This window comes from Channa argus, chromosome 1 (genome assembly GCF_033026475.1).
Source record: "Channa argus isolate prfri chromosome 1, Channa argus male v1.0, whole genome shotgun sequence".
Taxonomy (NCBI): domain Eukaryota; kingdom Metazoa; phylum Chordata; class Actinopteri; order Anabantiformes; family Channidae; genus Channa; species Channa argus.
Genome location: NC_090197.1, coordinates 39,311 through 56,711, shown reverse-complemented (window position 1 = coordinate 56,711; position 17,401 = coordinate 39,311). Strand labels below are relative to the sequence as shown.

General features: G+C 45.4%; 6 non-coding genes across 6 annotated transcripts; 2 read left to right on the top strand and 4 right to left on the bottom strand.

Moving 5' to 3' along the window:
• Positions 1 to 3,989: 3,989 nt before the first annotated feature.
• Positions 3,990 to 4,071, bottom strand: trnas-gcu (transfer RNA serine (anticodon GCU)). The gene has a single exon. It is a non-coding gene; the product is annotated as a tRNA-Ser (tRNA).
• An 844-nt stretch (positions 4,072 to 4,915) lies between these two features.
• trnaa-agc (transfer RNA alanine (anticodon AGC)) lies at positions 4,916 to 4,988 on the top strand. Its single transcript has one exon. It is a non-coding gene; the product is annotated as a tRNA-Ala (tRNA).
• A 703-nt stretch (positions 4,989 to 5,691) lies between these two features.
• Positions 5,692 to 5,773, bottom strand: trnas-gcu (transfer RNA serine (anticodon GCU)). The gene has a single exon. It is a non-coding gene; the product is annotated as a tRNA-Ser (tRNA).
• A 6,756-nt stretch (positions 5,774 to 12,529) lies between these two features.
• On the bottom strand, positions 12,530 to 12,611 carry trnas-gcu (transfer RNA serine (anticodon GCU)). The gene has a single exon. It is a non-coding gene; the product is annotated as a tRNA-Ser (tRNA).
• An 844-nt stretch (positions 12,612 to 13,455) lies between these two features.
• On the top strand, positions 13,456 to 13,528 carry trnaa-agc (transfer RNA alanine (anticodon AGC)). The gene has a single exon. It is a non-coding gene; the product is annotated as a tRNA-Ala (tRNA).
• A 703-nt stretch (positions 13,529 to 14,231) lies between these two features.
• Positions 14,232 to 14,313, bottom strand: trnas-gcu (transfer RNA serine (anticodon GCU)). Its single transcript has one exon. It is a non-coding gene; the product is annotated as a tRNA-Ser (tRNA).
• Positions 14,314 to 17,401: the final 3,088 nt, after the last annotated feature.

Below are 17,401 nucleotides of genomic sequence, written 5' to 3'. Positions count from 1 at the left end.
ATCAGCTAAACACATGGCAGCCAGTCAATGCATTTAGGCTTGTACACACAGTCAAAACGTTCTGCTGAAGTTCCAACCGAGTATCAGTGGGGGCGATCAGCCATTTCAGAAATTGCTGATTTCCTGGAACTTTTACACACTACCATATTCAGGGTTAACAGAGAATGGTTGGAAAAGAGAACATATCCAGTGAGTAGCAGTTTTGTGGGGGACTCTGCCTGCATGTGTCTCTACAGGCCTTGTATCTGTGGTGTCCTGTTCACTAGACGACATTAATGTGACACCTGAACCAAATTTTTTGTAGCCCCGGTGGGCAGAGCAGCTTGGAATACACACCTTATTATACAGCCTATCTGCAGCCTATCAAGGAAGCTCTTCCAAAGCTGCTTGTCCAGTGGGCTTAATCAACTGCACTCGTATGTCAACAGTCTGATTTCTGCATCAACTGTCACACTCGAGTTCTCTGCACAAAACAGTATTTGGTTTACCATTGGATGTTGTAAGTCCAGCAGAAGGTTTTATCTGTGTTTGTCTAAAAACACTTTAATCTGACATGCGACGAGGATGGGCTTCAAACCCACGCGTGCAGAGCACAATAGATTAGCAGTCCATCTCCTTAACCACTCGGCCACCTCGTCAATTAAGCAAGGAAGGGCGACGAGACTTTGATCAGCAAAGACAGACCTACAGGATTGCTAGGTCACCTCGCAGGGTTTAATAAGAACACCTAGAATATCTCCTCTCTGAATTTAATATCCAAGTACCTTTGCAAGGGAATTAGCTTAAATGGTAAAGCACTAGCTTTGTATGCAAGAAGTAGTGGGATCAATACACACATTCTCCAAATGCCTCATGCCTCCCCTGACCTCGTCAAGGTGACGCGCAATCCTTTATCATACAGGTGATGCACATCTGAGATGGCTTGTGAATATATCTTTAGATGGATACATAGGTTGGAGCTGCCAGGCAGGAGGTCTAGAGGAAGACCAAAGCGGAGATTTATGGATGTAGTAAGGGAGGACATGAAGTTAGTTGGTATGAGTGAAGAGGATGCAGAGGACAGGGTTAGATGGAGGCACATGATTCGCTGTGGCGATCCCTGAAAGGGAACAGCCGAAAGGAAAAAAAGAAGCACTTCTGAGATGGCCGACGAATGTCAATCCTGACAGTATTTCCATCCGTGTGTCTACACTCAAGCACAAGAACAGACTGCAGCCTATCAAGGAAGATTGTAGCCAACTCTTCTAAGGCTGCAATTAAACACTTTGGAGATTCTCTTTGGCAAAAAGGTGCACTCCATTAGCACCAAATCCTCATGCCACACCAACTGTTTGTTCCCTCCGACTGCTTCTGGCCTTGTCAACAAGGTCCGTGACTGTCACGTATTCGGGCTCCACAATCTACAAACACAGAGGACATAAGGGGTGGATATTGAGAGTTTGTCCGGTACGTTTGCAAATTCTGCCCTGTGAACACAGGGAGGAAAAAAAGCTTGCAGGGGAATTAGCTCAGATGGTAGAGCACTTGCTTAGCATGCAAGAGGTAGTGGGATTGATGCCCACATTCTCCACAATCGTTTGATTTCCTTTTTCCATAAATGGATGAAACTGTTAAAAAGTTTCAGCCTCCATATCCCACATGTGCAGATCACAATCAATTAGAATGGGAAATTGCCTGTCAGCAGTACAGCTAAAAAGGCGACCAGTTTGCCGTCTGATCAGCTAAACACATGGCAGCCAGTCAATGCATTTAGGTTTGTACACACAGTCAAAACGTTCTGCTGAAGTTCCAACCGAGTATCAGTGGGGGCGAACAACCATTTCAGAAATTGTTGATTTCCTGGAACTTTTACACACTACCATATTTAGGGTTAACAGAGAATGGTTGGAAAAGAGAACATATCCAGTGAGTAGCAGTTTTGTGGGGGACTCTGCCTGCATGTGTCTCCACAGGCCTTGTATCTGTGGTGTCCTGTTCACTAGACGACATTAATGTGACACCTGAACCAAATGTTTTGTAGCCCCGGTGGGCAGAGCAGCATGGAATACACACCTTATTATACAGCCTATCTGCAGCCTATCAAGGAAGCTCTTCCAAAGCTGCTTGTCCAGTGGGCTTAATCACCTGCACTCACATGTCAACAGTCTGATTTCTGCATCAACTGTCACACTCGAGTTCTTTGCACAAAACAGTATTTGGTTTACCATTGGATGTTGTAAGTCCAGCAGAAGGTTTTATCTGTGTTTGTCTAAAAACACTTTAATCTGACATGCGAAGAGGATGGGATTCGCACCCACGCGTGCAGAGCACAATGGATTAGCAGTCCATCGCCTTAACCACTCGGCCACCTCGTCAATTAAGCAAGGAAGGGCGACGAGACTTTGATCAGCAAAGACAGACCTAAAGGATTTCTAGGTCACCTCGCAGGGTTTATTAAGAACACGTAGAATATCTCCTCTCTGAATTTAATATCCAAGTACCTTTGCAAGGGAATTAGCTTAAATGGTAAAGCACTAGCTTTGTATGCAAGAAGTACTGGGATCAATACCCACATTCTCCAAATGCCTCATGCCTCCCCTGACCTCGTCAAGGTGACGCGCAATCCTTTATCATACAGGCGATGCACTTCTGAGATGGCTTGTGAATATATCTTTAGATGGATACATAGGTTGGAGCTGTAAGGCAGGAGGTCTAGAGGAAGACCAAAGCGGAGATTTATGGATGTAGTAAGGGAGGACATGAAGTTAGTTGGTATGAGTGAAGAGGATGCAGAGGACAGGGTTAGATGGAGGCACATGATTCGCTGTGGCGACCCCTGAAAGGGAACAGCCGAAAGGAAAAGAAGAAGCATTTCTGAGATGGCCGACGAATGTCAATCCTGACAGAATTTCCATCCGTGTGTCTACACTCAAGCACAAGAACAGACTGCGGCCTATCAAGGAAGATTGTAGCCAACTCTTCTAAGGCTGCAATTAAACACTTTGGAGATTCTCTTTGGCCAAAAGGTGCACTCCATTAGCACCAAAACCTCATGCCACACCAACTGTTTGTTCCCTCCGACTGCTTCTGGCCTTGTCAACAAGGCCCGTGACTGTCAAGTATTCGGGCTCCACAATCTACAAACACAGAGGACATAAGGGGTGGATATTGAGAGTTTGTCCGGTACGTTTGCAAATTCTGCCCTGTGAACACAGGGAGGAAAAAAAGCTTGCAGGGGAATTAGCTCAGATAGTAGAGTGCTTGCTTAGCATGCAAGAGGTAGTGGGATTGATGCCCACATTCTCCACAAACGTTTGATTTCATTTTTCCCATAAATGGATGAAACTGTTAAAAAGTTTCAGCCTCCATATCCCACATGTGCAGATCACAATCAATTAGAATGGGAAATTGCCTGTCAGCAGTACAGCTAAAAAGGCGACCAGTTTGCTGTCTGATCAGCTAAACACATGGCAGCCAGTCAATGCATTTAGGCTTGTACACACAGTCAAAACGTTCTGCTGAAGTTCCAATCGAGTATCAGTGGGGGCGATCAGCCATTTCAGAAATTGCTGATTTCCTGGAACTTTTACACACTACCAAATTTAGGTTTAACAGAAAATGTTTGGAAAAGAGAACATATCCACTGAGTAGCAGTTTTGTGTGGGACCCTGCCTGCATGTGTCTCCACAGGCCTTGTATCTGTGGTGTCCTGTTCACTAGACGACATTAATGTGACACCTGAACCAAATGTTTTGTAGCCCCGGTGGGCAGAGCAGCATGGAATACACACCTTATTATACAGCCTATCTGCAGCCTATCAAGGAAGCTCTTCCAAAGCTGCTTGTCCAGTGAGCTTAATCACCTGCACTCACATGTCAACAGTCTGATTTCTGCATCAACTGTCACACTCGAGTTCTCTGCACAAAACAGTATTTGGTTTACCATTGGATGTTGTAAGTCCAGCAGAAGGTTTTATCTGTGTTTGTCTAAAACCACTTTAATCTGACATGCGACGAGGATGGGATTCCAACCCATGCGTGCAGAGCACAATGGATTAGCAGTCCATCGCCTTAACCACTCGGCCACCTCGTCAATTAAGCAAGGAAGGGCGACGAGACTTTGATCAGCAAAGACAGACCTACAGGATTTCTAGGTCACCTCGCAGGGTTTAATAAGAACACCTAGAATATCTCCTCTCTGAATTTAATATCCAAGTACCTTTGCAAGGGAATTAGCTTAAATGGTAAAGCACTAGCTTTGTATGCAAGAAGTAGTGGGATCAATACCCACATTCTCCAAATGCCTCATGCCTACCCTGACCTCGTCAAGGTGACGCGCAATCCTTTATCATACAGGCGATGCACTTCTGAGATGGCTTGTGAATATATCTTTAGATGGATACATAGGTTGGAGCTGCCAGGCAGGAGGTCTAGAGGAAGACCAAAGCGGAGATTTATGGATGTAGTAAGGGAGGACATGAAGTTAGTTGGTATGAGTGAAGAGGATGCAGAGGACAGGGTTAGATAGACGCACATGATTCGCTGTGGCGACCCCTGAAAGGGAACAGCCGAAAGGAAAAGAAGAAGCACTTCTGAGATGGCCGACGAATGTCAATCCTGACAGTATTTCCATCCGTGTGTCTACACTCAAGCACAAGAACAGACTGCAGCCTATCAAGGAAGATTGTAGCCAACTCTTCTAAGGCTGCAATTAAACACTTTGGAGATTCTCTTTGGCAAAAAGGTGCACTCCATTAGCACCAAAACCTCATGCCACACCAACTGTTTGTTCCCTCCGACTGCTTCTGGCCTTGTCAACAAGGCCCGTGACTGTCAAGTATTCGGGCTCCACAATCTACAAACACAGAGGACATAAGGGGTGGATATTGAGAGTTTGTCCGGTACGCTGTGAACACAGGGAGGAAAAAAAGCTTGCAGGGGAATTAGCTCAAATGGTAGAGCGCTTGCTTAGCATGCAAGAGGTAGTGGGATCGATGCCCACATTCTCCACAATCGTTTGATTTCCTTTTTCCCATAAATGGATGAAACTGTTAAAAAGTTTCAGCCTCCATATCCCACATGTGCAGTTCACAATCAATTAGAATGGGAAATTGCCTGTCAGCAGTACAGCTAAAAAGGCGACCAGTTTGCCGTCTGATCAGCTAAACACATGGCAGCCAGTCAATGCATTTAGGCTTGTACATACAGTCAAAACGTTCTGCTGAAGTTCCAACCGAGTATCAGTGGGGGCGATCAGCCATTTCAGAAATTGCTGATTTCCTGGAACTTTTACACACTACCATATTTAGGGTTAACAGAGAATGGTTGGAAAAGAGAACATATCCAGTGAGTAGCAGTTTTGTGGGGGACTCTGCCTGCATGTGTCTCTACAGGCCTTGTATCTGTGGTGTCCTGTTCACTAGACGACATTAATGTGACACCTGAACCAAATGTTTTGTAGCCCCGGTGGGCAGAGCAGCATGGAATACACACCTTATTATACAGCCTATCTGCAGCATATCAAGGAAGCTCTTCCAAAGCTGCTTGTCCAGTGAGCTTAATCACCTGCATTCACATGTCAACAGTCTGATTTCTACATCAACTGTCACACTCGAGTTCTCTGCACAAAACAGTATTTGGTTTACCATTGGATGTTGTAAGTCCAGCAGAAGGTTTTATCTGTGTTTGTCTAAAAACACTTTAATCTGACATGCGACGAGGATGGGATTCGAACCCACGCGTGCAGAGCACAATAGATTAGCAGTCCATAGCCTTAACCACTCGGCCACCTCGTCAATTAAGCAAGGAAGGGCGACGAGACTTTGATCAGCAAAGACAGACCTACAGGATTTCTAGGTCACCTCGCAGGGTTTAATAAGAACACCTAGAATATCTCCTCTCTGAATTTAATTTCCAAGTACCTTTGCAAGGGAATTAGCTTAAATGGTAAAGCACTAGCTTTGTATGCAAGAAGTACTGGGATCAATACCCACATTCTCCAAATGCCTCATGCCTCCCCTGACCTCGTCAAGGTGACGCGCAATCCTTTATCATACAGGCGATGCACTTCTGAGATGGCTTGTGAATATATCTTTAGATGGATATATAGGTTGGAGCTGCAAGGCAGGAGGTCTAGAGGAAGACCAAAGCGGAGATTTATGGATGTAGTAAGGGAGGACATGAAGTTAGTTGGTATGAGTGAAGAGGATGCAGAGGACAGGGTTAGATGGAGGCACATGGTTCGCTGTGGCGACCCCTGAAAGGGAACAGCCGAAAGGAAAAGAAGAAGCACTTCTGAGATGGCCGACGAATGTCAATCCTGACAGAATTTCCATCCGTGTGTCTACACTCAAGCACAAGAACAGACTGCGGCCTATCAAGGAAGATTGTAGCCAACTCTTCTAAGGCTGCAATTAAACACTTTGGAGATTCTCTTTGGCCAAAAGGTGCACTCCATTAGCACCAAAACCTCATGCCACACCAACTGTTTGTTCCCTCCGACTGCTTCTGGCCTTGTCAACAAGGCCCGTGACTGTCAAGTATTCGGGCTCCACAATCTACAAACACAGAGGACATAAGGGGTGGATATTGAGAGTTTGTCCGGTACGCTGTGAACACAGGGAGGAAAAAAAGCTTGCAGGGGAATTAGCTCAAATGGTAGAGCGCTTGCTTAGCATGTAAGAGGTAGTGGGATCGATGCCCACATTCTCCACAATCCTTTGATTTCCTTTTTCCCATAAATGGATGAAACTGTTAAAAAGTTTCAGCCTCCATATCCCACATGTGCAGATCACAATCAATTAGAATGGGAAATTGCCTGTCAGCAGTACAGCTAAAAAGGCGACCAGTTTGCCGTCTGATCAGCTAAACACATGTCAGCCAGTCCATGCATTTAGGCTTGTACACACAGTCAAAACGTTCTGCTGAAGTTCCAACCGAGTATCAGTGGGGGCGATCAGCCATTTCAGAAATTGCTGATTTCCTGGAACTTTTACACACTACCATATTCAGGGTTAACAGAGAATGGTTGGAAAAGAGAACATATCCAGTGAGTAGCAGTTTTGTGGGGGACTCTGCCTGCATGTGTCTCTACAGGCCTTGTATCTGTGGTGTCCTGTTCACTAGACGACATTAATGTGACACCTGAACCAAATTTTTTGTAGCCCCGGTGGGCAGAGCAGCTTGGAATACACACCTTATTATACAGCCTATCTGCAGCCTATCAAGGAAGCTCTTCCAAAGCTGCTTGTCCAGTGGGCTTAATCACCTGCACTCATATGTCAACAGTCTGATTTCTGCATCAACTGTCACACTCGAGTTCTCTGCACAAAACAGTATTTGGTTTACCATTGGATGTTGTAAGTCCAGCAGAAGGTTTTATCTGTGTTTGTCTAAAAACACTTTAATCTGACATGCGACGAGGATGGGATTCAAACCCACGCGTGCAGAGAACAATAGATTAGCAGTCCATCGCCTTAACCACTCGGCCACCTTGTCAACTAAGCAAGGAAGGGCGACGAGACTTTGATCAGCAAAGACAGACCTACAGGATTGCTAGGTCACCTCGCAGGGTTTAATAAGAACACCTAGAATATCTCCTCTCTGAATTTAATATCCAAGTACCTTTGCAAGGGAATTAGCTTAAATGGTAAAGCACTAGCTTTGTATGCAAGAAGTAGTGGGATCAATATACACATTCTCCAAATGCCTCATGCCTCCCCTGACCTCGTCAAGGTGACGCGCAATCCTTTATCATACAGGTGATGCACATCTGAGATGGCTTGTGAATATATCTTTAGATGGATACATAGGTTGGAGCTGCCAGGCAGGAGGTCTAGAGGAAGACCAAAGCGGAGATTTATGGATGTAGTAAGGGAGGACATGAAGTTAGTTGGTATGAGTGAAGAGGATGCAGAGGACAGGGTTAGATGGAGGCACATGATTCGCTGTGGCGACCCCTGAAAGGGAACAGCCGAAAGGAAAAGAAGAAGCACTTCTGAGATGGCCGACGAATGTCAATCCTGACAGAATTTCCATCCGTGTGTCTACACTCAAGCACAAGAACAGACTGCGGCCTATCAAGGAAGATTGTAGCCAACTCTTCTAAGGCTGCAATTAAACACTTTGGAGATTCTCTTTGGCCAAAAGGTGCACTCCATTAGCACCAAAACCTCATGCCACACCAACTGTTTGTTCCCTCCGACTGCTTCTGGCCTTGTCAACAAGGCCCGTGACTGTCAAGTATTCGGGCTCCACAATCTACAAACACAGAGGACATAAGGGGTGGATATTGAGAGTTTGTCCGGTACGCTGTGAACACAGGGAGGAAAAAAAGCTTGCAGGGGAATTAGCTCAAATGGTAGAGCGCTTGCTTAGCATGTAAGAGGTAGTGGGATCGATGCCCACATTCTCCACAATCCTTTGATTTCCTTTTTCCCATAAATGGATGAAACTGTTAAAAAGTTTCAGCCTCCATATCCCACATGTGCAGATCACAATCAATTAGAATGGGAAATTGCCTGTCAGCAGTACAGCTAAAAAGGCGACCAGTTTGCCGTCTGATCAGCTAAACACATGTCAGCCAGTCCATGCATTTAGGCTTGTACACACAGTCAAAACGTTCTGCTGAAGTTCCAACCGAGTATCAGTGGGGGCGATCAGCCATTTCAGAAATTGCTGATTTCCTGGAACTTTTACACACTACCATATTCAGGGTTAACAGAGAATGGTTGGAAAAGAGAACATATCCAGTGAGTAGCAGTTTTGTAGGGGACTCTGCCTGCATGTGTCTCTACAGGCCTTGTATCTGTGGTGTCCTGTTCACTAGACGACATTAATGTGACACCTGAACCAAATTTTTTGTAGCCCCGGTGGGCAGAGCAGCTTGGAATACACACCTTATTATACAGCCTATCTGCAGCCTATCAAGGAAGCTCTTCCAAAGCTGCTTGTCCAGTGGGCTTAATCACCTGCACTCATATGTCAACAGTCTGATTTCTGCATCAACTGTCACACTCGAGTTCTCTGCACAAAACAGTATTTGGTTTACCATTGGATGTTGTAAGTCCAGCAGAAGGTTTTATCTTTGTTTGTCTAAAAACACTTTAATCTGACATGCGACAAGGATGGGATTCAAACCCACGCGTGCAGAGCACAATAGATTAGCAGTCCATCGCCTTAACCACTCGGCCACCTCGTCAACTAAGCAAGGAAGGGCGACGAGACTTTGATCAGCAAAGACAGACCTACAGGATTGCTAGGTCACCTCGCAGGGTTTAATAAGAACACCTAGAATATCTCCTCTCTGAATTTAATATCCAAGTACCTTTGCAAGGGAATTAGCTTAAATGGTAAAGCACTAGCTTTGTATGCAAGAAGTAGTGGGATCAATACACACATTCTCCAAATGCCTCATGCCTCCCCTGACCTCGTCAAGGTGACGCGCAATCCTTTATCATACAGGTGATGCACATCTGAGATGGCTTGTGAATATATCTTTAGATGGATACATAGGTTGGAGCTGCCAGGCAGGAGGTCTAGAGGAAGACCAAAGCGGAGATTTATGGATGTAGTAAGGGAGGACATGAAGTTAGTTGGTATGAGTGAAGAGGATGCAGAGGACAGGGTTAGATGGAGGCACATGATTCGCTGTGGCGATCCCTGAAAGGGAACAGCCGAAAGGAAAAAAAGAAGCACTTCTGAGATGGCCGACGAATGTCAATCCTGACAGTATTTCCATCCGTGTGTCTACACTCAAGCACAAGAACAGACTGCAGCCTATCAAGGAAGATTGTAGCCAACTCTTCTAAGGCTGCAATTAAACACTTTGGAGATTCTCTTTGGCAAAAAGGTGCACTCCATTAGCACCAAATCCTCATGCCACACCAACTGTTTGTTCCCTCCGACTGCTTCTGGCCTTGTCAACAAGGTCCGTGACTGTCACGTATTCGGGCTCCACAATCTACAAACACAGAGGACATAAAGGGGTGGATATTGAGAGTTTGTCCGGTACGTTTGCAAATTCTGCCCTGTGAACACAGGGAGGAAAAAAAGCTTGCAGGGGAATTAGCTCAGATGGTAGAGCACTTGCTTAGCATGCAAGAGGTAGTGGGATTGATGCCCACATTCTCCACAATCGTTTGATTTCCTTTTTCCATAAATGGATGAAACTGTTAAAAAGTTTCAGCCTCCATATCCCACATGTGCAGATCACAATCAATTAGAATGGGAAATTGCCTGTCAGCAGTACAGCTAAAAAGGCGACCAGTTTGCCGTCTGATCAGCTAAACACATGGCAGCCAGTCAATGCATTTAGGTTTGTACACACAGTCAAAACGTTCTGCTGAAGTTCCAACCGAGTATCAGTGGGGGCGAACAACCATTTCAGAAATTGTTGATTTCCTGGAACTTTTACACACTACCATATTTAGGGTTAACAGAGAATGGTTGGAAAAGAGAACATATCCAGTGAGTAGCAGTTTTGTGGGGGACTCTGCCTGCATGTGTCTCCACAGGCCTTGTATCTGTGGTGTCCTGTTCACTAGACGACATTAATGTGACACCTGAACCAAATGTTTTGTAGCCCCGGTGGGCAGAGCAGCATGGAATACACACCTTATTATACAGCCTATCTGCAGCCTATCAAGGAAGCTCTTCCAAAGCTGCTTGTCCAGTGGGCTTAATCACCTGCACTCACATGTCAACAGTCTGATTTCTGCATCAACTGTCACACTCGAGTTCTTTGCACAAAACAGTATTTGGTTTACCATTGGATGTTGTAAGTCCAGCAGAAGGTTTTATCTGTGTTTGTCTAAAAACACTTTAATCTGACATGCGAAGAGGATGGGATTCGCACCCACGCGTGCAGAGCACAATGGATTAGCAGTCCATCGCCTTAACCACTCGGCCACCTCGTCAATTAAGCAAGGAAGGGCGACGAGACTTTGATCAGCAAAGACAGACCTAAAGGATTTCTAGGTCACCTCGCAGGGTTTATTAAGAACACGTAGAATATCTCCTCTCTGAATTTAATATCCAAGTACCTTTGCAAGGGAATTAGCTTAAATGGTAAAGCACTAGCTTTGTATGCAAGAAGTACTGGGATCAATACCCACATTCTCCAAATGCCTCATGCCTCCCCTGACCTCGTCAAGGTGACGCGCAATCCTTTATCATACAGGCGATGCACTTCTGAGATGGCTTGTGAATATATCTTTAGATGGATACATAGGTTGGAGCTGTAAGGCAGGAGGTCTAGAGGAAGACCAAAGCGGAGATTTATGGATGTAGTAAGGGAGGACATGAAGTTAGTTGGTATGAGTGAAGAGGATGCAGAGGACAGGGTTAGATGGAGGCACATGATTCGCTGTGGCGACCCCTGAAAGGGAACAGCCGAAAGGAAAAGAAGAAGCATTTCTGAGATGGCCGACGAATGTCAATCCTGACAGAATTTCCATCCGTGTGTCTACACTCAAGCACAAGAACAGACTGCGGCCTATCAAGGAAGATTGTAGCCAACTCTTCTAAGGCTGCAATTAAACACTTTGGAGATTCTCTTTGGCCAAAAGGTGCACTCCATTAGCACCAAAACCTCATGCCACACCAACTGTTTGTTCCCTCCGACTGCTTCTGGCCTTGTCAACAAGGCCCGTGACTGTCAAGTATTCGGGCTCCACAATCTACAAACACAGAGGACATAAGGGGTGGATATTGAGAGTTTGTCCGGTACGTTTGCAAATTCTGCCCTGTGAACACAGGGAGGAAAAAAAGCTTGCAGGGGAATTAGCTCAGATAGTAGAGTGCTTGCTTAGCATGCAAGAGGTAGTGGGATTGATGCCCACATTCTCCACAAACGTTTGATTTCATTTTTCCCATAAATGGATGAAACTGTTAAAAAGTTTCAGCCTCCATATCCCACATGTGCAGATCACAATCAATTAGAATGGGAAATTGCCTGTCAGCAGTACAGCTAAAAAGGCGACCAGTTTGCTGTCTGATCAGCTAAACACATGGCAGCCAGTCAATGCATTTAGGCTTGTACACACAGTCAAAACGTTCTGCTGAAGTTCCAATCGAGTATCAGTGGGGGCGATCAGCCATTTCAGAAATTGCTGATTTCCTGGAACTTTTACACACTACCAAATTTAGGTTTAACAGAAAATGTTTGGAAAAGAGAACATATCCACTGAGTAGCAGTTTTGTGTGGGACCCTGCCTGCATGTGTCTCCACAGGCCTTGTATCTGTGGTGTCCTGTTCACTAGACGACATTAATGTGACACCTGAACCAAATGTTTTGTAGCCCCGGTGGGCAGAGCAGCATGGAATACACACCTTATTATACAGCCTATCTGCAGCCTATCAAGGAAGCTCTTCCAAAGCTGCTTGTCCAGTGAGCTTAATCACCTGCACTCACATGTCAACAGTCTGATTTCTGCATCAACTGTCACACTCGAGTTCTCTGCACAAAACAGTATTTGGTTTACCATTGGATGTTGTAAGTCCAGCAGAAGGTTTTATCTGTGTTTGTCTAAAACCACTTTAATCTGACATGCGACGAGGATGGGATTCCAACCCATGCGTGCAGAGCACAATGGATTAGCAGTCCATCGCCTTAACCACTCGGCCACCTCGTCAATTAAGCAAGGAAGGGCGACGAGACTTTGATCAGCAAAGACAGACCTACAGGATTTCTAGGTCACCTCGCAGGGTTTAATAAGAACACCTAGAATATCTCCTCTCTGAATTTAATATCCAAGTACCTTTGCAAGGGAATTAGCTTAAATGGTAAAGCACTAGCTTTGTATGCAAGAAGTAGTGGGATCAATACCCACATTCTCCAAATGCCTCATGCCTACCCTGACCTCGTCAAGGTGACGCGCAATCCTTTATCATACAGGCGATGCACTTCTGAGATGGCTTGTGAATATATCTTTAGATGGATACATAGGTTGGAGCTGCCAGGCAGGAGGTCTAGAGGAAGACCAAAGCGGAGATTTATGGATGTAGTAAGGGAGGACATGAAGTTAGTTGGTATGAGTGAAGAGGATGCAGAGGACAGGGTTAGATAGACGCACATGATTCGCTGTGGCGACCCCTGAAAGGGAACAGCCGAAAGGAAAAGAAGAAGCACTTCTGAGATGGCCGACGAATGTCAATCCTGACAGTATTTCCATCCGTGTGTCTACACTCAAGCACAAGAACAGACTGCAGCCTATCAAGGAAGATTGTAGCCAACTCTTCTAAGGCTGCAATTAAACACTTTGGAGATTCTCTTTGGCAAAAAGGTGCACTCCATTAGCACCAAAACCTCATGCCACACCAACTGTTTGTTCCCTCCGACTGCTTCTGGCCTTGTCAACAAGGCCCGTGACTGTCAAGTATTCGGGCTCCACAATCTACAAACACAGAGGACATAAGGGGTGGATATTGAGAGTTTGTCCGGTACGCTGTGAACACAGGGAGGAAAAAAAGCTTGCAGGGGAATTAGCTCAAATGGTAGAGCGCTTGCTTAGCATGCAAGAGGTAGTGGGATCGATGCCCACATTCTCCACAATCGTTTGATTTCCTTTTTCCCATAAATGGATGAAACTGTTAAAAAGTTTCAGCCTCCATATCCCACATGTGCAGTTCACAATCAATTAGAATGGGAAATTGCCTGTCAGCAGTACAGCTAAAAAGGCGACCAGTTTGCCGTCTGATCAGCTAAACACATGGCAGCCAGTCAATGCATTTAGGCTTGTACATACAGTCAAAACGTTCTGCTGAAGTTCCAACCGAGTATCAGTGGGGGCGATCAGCCATTTCAGAAATTGCTGATTTCCTGGAACTTTTACACACTACCATATTTAGGGTTAACAGAGAATGGTTGGAAAAGAGAACATATCCAGTGAGTAGCAGTTTTGTGGGGGACTCTGCCTGCATGTGTCTCTACAGGCCTTGTATCTGTGGTGTCCTGTTCACTAGACGACATTAATGTGACACCTGAACCAAATGTTTTGTAGCCCCGGTGGGCAGAGCAGCATGGAATACACACCTTATTATACAGCCTATCTGCAGCATATCAAGGAAGCTCTTCCAAAGCTGCTTGTCCAGTGAGCTTAATCACCTGCATTCACATGTCAACAGTCTGATTTCTACATCAACTGTCACACTCGAGTTCTCTGCACAAAACAGTATTTGGTTTACCATTGGATGTTGTAAGTCCAGCAGAAGGTTTTATCTGTGTTTGTCTAAAAACACTTTAATCTGACATGCGACGAGGATGGGATTCGAACCCACGCGTGCAGAGCACAATAGATTAGCAGTCCATAGCCTTAACCACTCGGCCACCTCGTCAATTAAGCAAGGAAGGGCGACGAGACTTTGATCAGCAAAGACAGACCTACAGGATTTCTAGGTCACCTCGCAGGGTTTAATAAGAACACCTAGAATATCTCCTCTCTGAATTTAATTTCCAAGTACCTTTGCAAGGGAATTAGCTTAAATGGTAAAGCACTAGCTTTGTATGCAAGAAGTACTGGGATCAATACCCACATTCTCCAAATGCCTCATGCCTCCCCTGACCTCGTCAAGGTGACGCGCAATCCTTTATCATACAGGCGATGCACTTCTGAGATGGCTTGTGAATATATCTTTAGATGGATATATAGGTTGGAGCTGCAAGGCAGGAGGTCTAGAGGAAGACCAAAGCGGAGATTTATGGATGTAGTAAGGGAGGACATGAAGTTAGTTGGTATGAGTGAAGAGGATGCAGAGGACAGGGTTAGATGGAGGCACATGGTTCGCTGTGGCGACCCCTGAAAGGGAACAGCCGAAAGGAAAAGAAGAAGCACTTCTGAGATGGCCGACGAATGTCAATCCTGACAGAATTTCCATCCGTGTGTCTACACTCAAGCACAAGAACAGACTGCGGCCTATCAAGGAAGATTGTAGCCAACTCTTCTAAGGCTGCAATTAAACACTTTGGAGATTCTCTTTGGCCAAAAGGTGCACTCCATTAGCACCAAAACCTCATGCCACACCAACTGTTTGTTCCCTCCGACTGCTTCTGGCCTTGTCAACAAGGCCCGTGACTGTCAAGTATTCGGGCTCCACAATCTACAAACACAGAGGACATAAGGGGTGGATATTGAGAGTTTGTCCGGTACGCTGTGAACACAGGGAGGAAAAAAAGCTTGCAGGGGAATTAGCTCAAATGGTAGAGCGCTTGCTTAGCATGTAAGAGGTAGTGGGATCGATGCCCACATTCTCCACAATCCTTTGATTTCCTTTTTCCCATAAATGGATGAAACTGTTAAAAAGTTTCAGCCTCCATATCCCACATGTGCAGATCACAATCAATTAGAATGGGAAATTGCCTGTCAGCAGTACAGCTAAAAAGGCGACCAGTTTGCCGTCTGATCAGCTAAACACATGTCAGCCAGTCCATGCATTTAGGCTTGTACACACAGTCAAAACGTTCTGCTGAAGTTCCAACCGAGTATCAGTGGGGGCGATCAGCCATTTCAGAAATTGCTGATTTCCTGGAACTTTTACACACTACCATATTCAGGGTTAACAGAGAATGGTTGGAAAAGAGAACATATCCAGTGAGTAGCAGTTTTGTGGGGGACTCTGCCTGCATGTGTCTCTACAGGCCTTGTATCTGTGGTGTCCTGTTCACTAGACGACATTAATGTGACACCTGAACCAAATTTTTTGTAGCCCCGGTGGGCAGAGCAGCTTGGAATACACACCTTATTATACAGCCTATCTGCAGCCTATCAAGGAAGCTCTTCCAAAGCTGCTTGTCCAGTGGGCTTAATCACCTGCACTCATATGTCAACAGTCTGATTTCTGCATCAACTGTCACACTCGAGTTCTCTGCACAAAACAGTATTTGGTTTACCATTGGATGTTGTAAGTCCAGCAGAAGGTTTTATCTTTGTTTGTCTAAAAACACTTTAATCTGACATGCGACGAGGATGGGATTCAAACCCACGCGTGCAGAGAACAATAGATTAGCAGTCCATCGCCTTAACCACTCGGCCACCTTGTCAACTAAGCAAGGAAGGGCGACGAGACTTTGATCAGCAAAGACAGACCTACAGGATTGCTAGGTCACCTCGCAGGGTTTAATAAGAACACCTAGAATATCTCCTCTCTGAATTTAATATCCAAGTACCTTTGCAAGGGAATTAGCTTAAATGGTAAAGCACTAGCTTTGTATGCAAGAAGTAGTGGGATCAATATACACATTCTCCAAATGCCTCATGCCTCCCCTGACCTCGTCAAGGTGACGCGCAATCCTTTATCATACAGGTGATGCACATCTGAGATGGCTTGTGAATATATCTTTAGATGGATACATAGGTTGGAGCTGCCAGGCAGGAGGTCTAGAGGAAGACCAAAGCGGAGATTTATGGATGTAGTAAGGGAGGACATGAAGTTAGTTGGTATGAGTGAAGAGGATGCAGAGGACAGGGTTAGATGGAGGCACATGATTCGCTGTGGCGACCCCTGAAAGGGAACAGCCGAAAGGAAAAGAAGAAGCACTTCTGAGATGGCCGACGAATGTCAATCCTGACAGAATTTCCATCCGTGTGTCTACACTCAAGCACAAGAACAGACTGCGGCCTATCAAGGAAGATTGTAGCCAACTCTTCTAAGGCTGCAATTAAACACTTTGGAGATTCTCTTTGGCCAAAAGGTGCACTCCATTAGCACCAAAACCTCATGCCACACCAACTGTTTGTTCCCTCCGACTGCTTCTGGCCTTGTCAACAAGGCCCGTGACTGTCAAGTATTCGGGCTCCACAATCTACAAACACAGAGGACATAAGGGGTGGATATTGAGAGTTTGTCCGGTACGCTGTGAACACAGGGAGGAAAAAAAGCTTGCAGGGGAATTAGCTCAAATGGTAGAGCGCTTGCTTAGCATGTAAGAGGTAGTGGGATCGATGCCCACATTCTCCACAATCCTTTGATTTCCTTTTTCCCATAAATGGATGAAACTGTTAAAAAGTTTCAGCCTCCATATCCCACATGTGCAGATCACAATCAATTAGAATGGGAAATTGCCTGTCAGCAGTACAGCTAAAAAGGCGACCAGTTTGCCGTCTGATCAGCTAAACACATGTCAGCCAGTCCATGCATTTAGGCTTGTACACACAGTCAAAACGTTCTGCTGAAGTTCCAACCGAGTATCAGTGGGGGCGATCAGCCATTTCAGAAATTGCTGATTTCCTGGAACTTTTACACACTACCATATTCAGGGTTAACAGAGAATGGTTGGAAAAGAGAACATATCCAGTGAGTAGCAGTTTTGTAGGGGACTCTGCCTGCATGTGTCTCTACAGGCCTTGTATCTGTGGTGTCCTGTTCACTAGACGACATTAATGTGACACCTGAACCAAATTTTTTGTAGCCCCGGTGGGCAGAGCAG